The sequence below is a fragment of the Pseudorca crassidens genome, chromosome 5 (assembly GCF_039906515.1).
Source record: "Pseudorca crassidens isolate mPseCra1 chromosome 5, mPseCra1.hap1, whole genome shotgun sequence".
NCBI classification, from domain to species: Eukaryota; Metazoa; Chordata; class Mammalia; order Artiodactyla; family Delphinidae; genus Pseudorca; species Pseudorca crassidens.
Window position 1 is genome coordinate 75447704 of NC_090300.1, and position 8107 is coordinate 75455810.

General features: G+C 46.4%; 1 long non-coding RNA gene across 1 annotated transcript; it reads right to left on the minus strand.

Moving 5' to 3' along the window:
• Nucleotides 1–1407: 1407 nt before the first annotated feature.
• LOC137224488 (uncharacterized) lies at nucleotides 1408–3531 on the minus strand. Its single transcript, XR_010943363.1, has 3 exons — nucleotides 3093–3531; nucleotides 2287–2347; nucleotides 1408–1679 (listed from the first exon to the last, which is right to left on the minus strand). It is a non-coding gene; the product is annotated as an uncharacterized lncRNA (long non-coding RNA).
• Between the last annotated feature and the right edge of the window lie 4576 nt (nucleotides 3532–8107).

Below are 8107 nucleotides of genomic sequence, written 5' to 3' on the forward strand. Positions count from 1 at the left end.
CAGCAGTACTCACGTGGTAACACTCGTGTTAGGTCTGCTCCGTAGCACTCAGCACAGAGCTGGGCAGACAGTAGGTGCTCAAGAAACACTCTCCTGGGAGCCCATGGCTGCTCAGCAGACAGCGGGAGACTCGCCACGGTGAATGCAGCTCTGGGCCTCCTGTGGGCCCTGAGCTCTCTTTGAATTGAATCGGAGCTGCCGGTCCCTTTGGCTGCATTAGGAGAAAGTCCCATTTGCTTAATATCCCCCGTAAAGATGGCAGCTTTTAGTGCCAACCTTTACCCTTCTGGAGCACAGGTCAGAGGCTTAAAGCGTCCGCTCTTTGAAATCCCAGACACTAGCCCTACAGCTGGGTTCCCTAAAATGCTGTCATTCTGATGAAGTCCAGGCTGACTGTTTAACACAAATACTCAGACAGCACAAATAGGGCTGAAGTTTAGGGCCTGGAATAAAGGAGAATAAACAGCCAACCAAAGATGGAAAGAGAATTTTCAATGCTAAAGCTTATCCCCTTAAGATGAGCCTCCTCTGAAGAGGTAAGTTTCAAGAGGTTATGCCCGAGAAAGGCTGTTTCCTCAGCAAATAAGACGATGTGCAAGGCCAGCCTGGAGTGATTCGATTCGAATTTTTTTCCTGCTAAAAAGTGTCGGAAGCTCACCATCTGGGAGAGATCTCACCCAACTGCACTACAGGACAGAGGTTGGGACGGTCAGCAGCGGGAGGCTGTTTAATAGCACGCTACCCGCACATGATGGGGGCGACCTGCGCCGATGCTGTGGTCTGAGCCTCCTAGGAAACTCACCGCAGCACGGGGCACCTGGGCCAGAGCCCCTCCCGTAATCTCAGGGCCATCGTTAGCGGCGTGGCCCCCTCAGCTCAGCTGATCCCTAACGTTGGAGAAGGGTAGCCGAGAGGGAGGGCCTTGCCCGAGATCTCCAGCTCAACGGCAGCACCGCTGAGGCAGGAACTCGGGAATCTGGCTCCAGCTCTGAAGCTGCTCCTCGGCTGTGCTGCGAGCGTGAACTCGGAGCAAACTCAGCCTCATCTGCCTGTACTTCTCTTCATATGAAAACCATCTTCTTGTCATGTCTGTTACTCTCCAAGAAACAGATTTATCTAGAATCAGTGATTAGAATGCATTTTGCATATACAAAAAGGATAGGAGAGAAATGCCAATATACAGAGACATGGATCCAATCAAGTAAGTATATCACACTTCTGGTTCACAGCTAGTGAAACCTGGGCTCAAATAAATTTAGGTTATGATAAAAATTGACTTTGTAATATATACTCTATTGACTACATCACGGATTATTTGCTTTTTTTTATTTTATTTTAGGAGGAACGGATTGGATTTGACTTGGTTTGATTTATCTTTTTAATTTTTATTTGTATTTATTTTTTGGGTTGCGTTGGGTCTTCGTTGCTGCACGTGGGCTTTCTCTAGTTGCGTCGAGCGGGGGCTACTCTTCCTTGTGGTGCGTGGGCTTCTCATTGCACTGGTTTCTCTTGTTGCGGAGCTTGGGCTTTTAGGCCTGCGGGCTTCAGCAGTTGCGGCACGTGGGCTCAGTAGTTGTGGCGAGCGGCTCTAGAGTGCAGCCTCAGTAGTTGTGGCGCACGGGCTTAGTTGCTCCGCGGCATGTGGGATCTTCCTGGACCAGGGCTCGAACCCATGTCCCCTGCATTAGCAGGCGGATTCTTAACCACTGCGCCACCAGGGAAGTCCCGAATGATTTGTTTTTAAAGGTAAAAATAAGTTCTTTTCTTATCACATACTTGGAGTTTGAAATAGATTTGCATTAATATATTAAACTTAATATGTTGCACTTAATGAACAATAAAGTAAATGGGAAAAAGTATGAAAAAAACAAATCGCAAAAACGTCTTATCTCTACCCAGATGCTGGGTCTAAGATCTCCGTTAGAACCTGAGAGGACCTGTGGTTGTCATGGATATATAAAAATGCAAGGAAAACATAAACAACTAAGAAAGAGACTGAATGTGGCAGATCCCAGAACTAAAGTGAGCAGTCTGGGCTCGTATCACATGCCCCGAAGGGCGTGTGGTCTCTGATGGCCCAAGAATAGAACCAGCCCCCAGCGGGATGGGAGTGGGCCGTGGACTTCCTGCCGTTTGGTCAGACAGACTGCCTTCCTGAATTACTAGGTCTAGGAAGCGGTGGTGACAGGGTGGGGGTGGGGTGGAGAAGCTACACGTGTCCCGGACAACACCCACACAGCCCTCTTCCTCGCTGCCGCCTCATTTCCCCTCTCACAGACCACTTACCTCATCTGCAACACGCCCAGATGGTATCTGGGAGCTCTAACGGCTCTGAAATCCCACAATTCTAGAATTCAGACACAACACCAGTTGGTAAGAGACAGGCAAAATCCCAGCCCCGAAAACCAGTGCTTGATGTCATAGGAGACACACCGAGTGTGGGATCAAGGACTCAGACAATAGCTGCTCTGCACTGAGCAAGGCGATGTGCCTTTCCGTGCATGGCCACGGTTCGTGCCCATGTGGGCATGGCCAGCACCGGTGGGGAGATGCAGCTTACACAGGTTGGTCCACCAGGTGTCCAATCCGTAACGCCCTGTCTCTCTCCATCTCAGCACGCTGGACACTGGCTTACGCTGGAGGTGTAAGCCCAGGTGAACCTCACCTCTATCCCCACACACCCCCTGACTGGGCATTCCTAGCAACGGGAGAAACACACCCTCACCTCCCTTCTCCCCAGAGGAGGAGGTTTCATCTAATCGGTAAGTTTGGGAGAAGAACCCGTGCCTGCAGGGGGCAGCTTTCTGGGCTGGGCCAATGTATCCAAAAGATCATCATTTCTATATGTGCTCAAAAGCCACATGTGGCTAGTGGCTCCTGTGTTGGACGGTACAGTCTTAGAGGCTAACCAACTGACCTCCCATGTCCTGGCTTGAAGACTTCCAGTGGAGGACAGGTCCCCACCTTTGGAATCACTCTAGTTACTTGGTGGGCACCTCTGGTTGCTAGAAACATCTTCACATCAAACTGAAATCTGCCTCCTTATAATTTCCCGCTTCTCAATTCTAGCCATGCCCCCCGGACTATCTCACCCCCTTGACTGCTCCAATATTCGAAGACAGGGGAATACACTCTCCTAGTTCTCCACAGCCTGGCTCTTCTCAGGGTTAAATGGCCCCTGTTACTTCCGCTGTTTCTCACATGAACTTGAACCTCGGCCCGTCACAGGCTCATCCTCCATTGGACGCTGGTCCTCCACTCAACTTGCCTCTGTTTCTCTGAGAGGCAGTCAGAAGGGGACACAGGCTCTCGGCAAGTTTCTCAGTCTTTTTTCAAATACCTGCCTGCTGCCCCCTGAGTCAGTGCCCAAGACTGGCATTGTTTGCTGGGACAGGGCTTCCCGTTTATTCCTCGCCTGAGAACACTAGATTTATAACTGTCGTGGACACCTGTTGTTTTTGACTACCCAGTATGCAAACTGTCTTCCCAATTTAGAAGAATCCCAAAATAGGTGAAAGCCAGGGCCCTGCCCCCCCTGACGGAGGCTGAAAGGGAACAGACTTCCACCCCCCCCCCCCGCACCACAGGCTCATGCCTGAGCCAATGGCGTGAGGTCCATCCCAGCTGTGATGTACTCGATTCCTGAGTTTTTCATACATTCTTTCTGATGATAAGAGACGTGGCTGAAGGTGCGGGGGAGAGAGGTCCAGAATCAAACTTCCTACTACCGGTGCTTCTGAACAGTTCTCCAGAAGTAACTCTAAACCCACCTTGAGGCTCTGAACTCAGAATGATTCTCTAAAATTGAGACCAAGACTGAGATAAAAAAAAACTTGTGCCTCTCCCTGCTGTCACCAGGGATTACCGTTTCCACCTTGGAGAGGAGCCCTGAGGCCCTGGATGTGGGTGGCAGCAGGGAACAGCACAGGACTTGGAGTCAGGACAAGCTGGGCCTCCTCCCAGCTCAAACCCTGATGCTGAGGGACCCTGGGAAGATGGCTTTCCTACCCTGGGTCTTGGGTTCTCCACATGGAAAAAAAAGGACTGAGTGATTTTTAAGGTTCTTTTTCATTCTGATTCTCTGTGACTCTGAACCTCAAAGGAGATGTTATTTCCTTGAGTTCCTACTTACTGTTTTCCCCCTTCTTGCTGGCTTTTGTATTAATGCTTTACAAATCTGTGAATGGATAAACAAAAGGTGATATATCTATACCATGGAATATTACTCAGCCATAAAAAGGAATAAAGTACCAATATGTCTACAATACAGATGAACCTTGACAACATTAGGCGAAGTGAAAGAAGCTAGTTACCAAAGAGCATAGATGGTATCCTTCCTTTATATGAAATGTTCAGACTAGCCAGCTCTATCGTGATATAAACCGAACTACTGGTTGCCCAGGGCTAGCAGGAAATGGGGAGTAACTGCCAAGAGGTATAGGATTTCTTTTAAGGGTGATGAAAATGCTCTGAAGTTGACTTTGGTGATGGTTGCACAACTCTGTGAATATACAAAAAACCTTGCATTGTGCAATTGAAATCAGTGAATTGTACGGCATGTGAATTGTATCTCAATAAAGCTGTAAAAAATAAAATCAGGCAACAAGTTTAAGAGAAATCTGATGCATTGGAGGACAGCCTTGAAAATTAAATCCACTCACAGCCCAACAATTCTATGTTGTTTGGTGTTTAAAGTCTCTCCCTTGGTCAATTAACCAAAATTAATTGATTTATTTAAATGTAACATTTTTAAAATTGCCCCTTCTTGGAAGGTCTAATTAAAGTCTAATAGGATCGAGAAAAGGAAAGACGGTGTCTGACAGGTTTCCACACTTGATTCCAGAGAGTTCACTGAAGGTAGCTTCTTTTTTCCCGAGACTTTTTATGAGGTTCTATTGGAAACTGTCCTCTGAAGAAGCATTATAGAACAGTGCCTGTCATACTTTGATAAGCACACTAATCACCTGGGGGTCTTAGATTCTAATTTAGTAGGTCTGGGGTGGGGCCTGAGAGTCTGCATTTCTAACAAGCTTCCCAGTGTTGCCCATCTGCTGCTGGCCCGTGGACCACACTTCAGGTCTCCAGGCTCCAGGGCCGCATTGTCCAGTGTGGCTGCTGAGTACTTGTAATGTACTGATCTGAATTGAAATGTGAGGTGAGTGAATGAGAGAATGTAAGTGATGTAAGTATAAAATAGACACTGGATTTCAAAGACTTAGTGACAAAACAAAAGAATGGGAAATAATTTTTACATTTGTTGCATGTTGGAAAAATAATATTTTGAATATATCAAATTAAATAAAATGTATTTTTTTAATTACAAGTTTTGTTTGTGGGAGGTACCTATAGTCCCCTGCCCCCTGCCATTATTCATCTTGCCATCTTCCTAAATAATAGACTTTAAGCTGGGTGCATGGTGGTCACCTGGAATTAAGACTACATTTTCCGCTTCCCTTGCAGCTAGGTGGGACTACCTGACTAATCGCTGCATGGAATGTAGGGAAAAGAGTCCTATGGCTTCTAAGAACCTTTCCAAAGAGATTATATAGGTGCACTCTGCCTTCTTCATTCCTTCCTCCAGCCTGCTGCCCAGAATGCAGAGAAGTTGCCATCTCGGACCATGAGGTCAAGGCCATGCCCAGTAGAACAACAAAATGTAAAGTCCATGATGGCAGAGATTTTTGTTTGTCCTCTTTTTTCCTTCCCCTACTTCTATAATGCCAGTGCCTAACTGGTGCTAAACAAATATTTGCTGACTGACTGACTGATTAAATGAATGAATAAATGAATAAGTCTGGATCTCTTCTACTAGGGAGGTGACATCAACCCCAGACCACCCACCTAAACTTTTACATGAGAGGAAAACAAACTTCTACCTTCCTTAAACCCAAACCTAATTCTAATCGACACAATATTGAAAAGTCCTATAACTGCTTTATGCCATAGAAGGTTTACTTAAAATGTGAAGCTAAACCTCATAAATCTAATCACATTTTAAATGCATCATGATATCCATCTTTTCAATGGTGTAGATTATTTTACCATGCTTAAATCCAGCCGTTTGTTTGTTTAATAAGTTGAGGTTTCAATATTTCAAGTTTCTAAAACCAAGATATGCCTCTCACAGTTCCCTCTTACTAACAATTCAAAGCACTGTAGAAATTCAACCCAGCAATGTTTTTCCTAACAGCTGTAGGGTAGAGGTGAGTTAGAATCAAAAAGTAGCATTTTATACGATAGAGATGAGCTGATCAAGGGAAATTCTTCCATGTCATTCTCTGTCCATTACACTTCACTACTTCTAAACCAAAAGGGAATTTTACATCATAGAGATTAGTAAGAGCAGATTTTAAGCAAAAGCAAATGTCTTTTTCTTATTGGTAAGAAAAACATCTCATTGCGTTCACCCAAGTTTTCAGCCCGGCTAATGTCTGAGAAGAATTATGCCTTTATACACTGCTCCTTAAAAGAAAAAATTATTTGTGGCTCTGGAAAGGCCACCAGACTACCTAACTCTGGTGTGCAAACATGTGGGGATGAAAGTCCCATCAATACTGTGTGGGGTACTGTGTCCTGGTTCCCTGTTCTCAAGGGAGCAAGAGAGGCAGGAGGATTTCAATAAGCCCTGAGTGGACAACAGGTGAGACCAGAGATGAGGTTGAGGTTAGAGGACCAATTTGTGTATGTGTGTGTGTGTGTGTGTATATATATATATATATATATATATATTTTTTTTTTTTTTTTTTTTTTTTTTTGCAGTATGCGGGCCTCTAACTGTTGTGGCCTCTCCCATTGCGGAGCACAGGCTCCGGACGCACAGGCTCAGCGGCCATGGCTCACGGGCCCAGCCGCTCCGTGGCATGTGGGATCCTCCCGGACCGGGGCACGAACCCGCGTCCCCTGCATCGGCAGGTGGACTCTCAACCACTGCGCCACCAGGGAAGCCCCCAGAGAGGACCAATTTGAACTGGCCCTAGGTGTCTGCACTTGGAGCTCTTTCCAAGGACAAGGGGACTTGCTATCACCCATCAGCAGGAGGGCAAGGAGAACGGCCATGTGATTTTTCACCCTTCCAATTCCTGTAGCCTGGAGGCCTCATCCTTCATTCCAAACTTGCCAGGCTTGGAGTACCAGCTGCTGGTCATGTTGGATTAATGAGTGGTCACAGTGACAGGTTCCACTGAAGGTTCTGCTGCCGGGAGGAGACCTCTGCTCTGTGACTCCAGAGAACTCTGGAGGAGCAATTTAATCAAACGGCATCCACACTGGCCACACCATTATTCTACTGGACTGGAAGCCTCATGTTTACTGTTAGAGAGTTGATCCATAAGCCCAATGCCAGCACATTTCTTTTCTGGATGTTACAGGGAAGCTTCTAGACAGAAAGCACCTGATATATAAGTTCCCTTTTAGTTGAAAATATATATATATATATATATATATATATATATATATTTTTAATACACCATTGGCACAGATTTTCCCAGAGCTAAGTTCCAAACTAGAACTGAGTGAAATACCTTTAAAAACTGTGTTTAAATCTCCAGGGCCACAAGATGCTATTTAATGACTGATTTGTGACATCCTGAAGAGGATGGGAATTCTGGGGTGTGAGGAGGAGAGAGAAGGTAACTACATAAAAAATGCAAGCGAGGAGAATGCACAGGTGGCAAGCAAAGGATGCTAAGGGATGAGGCTGGAGAGACCGACAGAGACCAGTGGAGAACAGTTCTGGCTAAGGAACTGGACTTTGGCCTACTATGAACGGGGAGGCATTGAAGATTTTAGAAGCTGTGCAGGACAGGGCCAGATGTGCATTTTGAAGCATAGACCTAATAGCATACTGGTTGAATGGATGGAGTTGGGAGCCACTGAAAGCAGCTACTGCAACTGCAGGATATAAGACCGTGACGAGGCTGGGGCATGAGGAGGAGGGGATGTGGCTGCTTCGGTGGTTGCTGGCCTTGGGGTAGGAGGAAGCCAGCCTCACCCGCAGATGACCTTCAGATTTCTGACTTGGGATCGGGAGAGATGGAGAAGGAACAGTGGCTTGGAAGGTGGCAGGTAGAGATGAGGTCTGTTTTGGACAGCGAGTTTGGGATGCTTC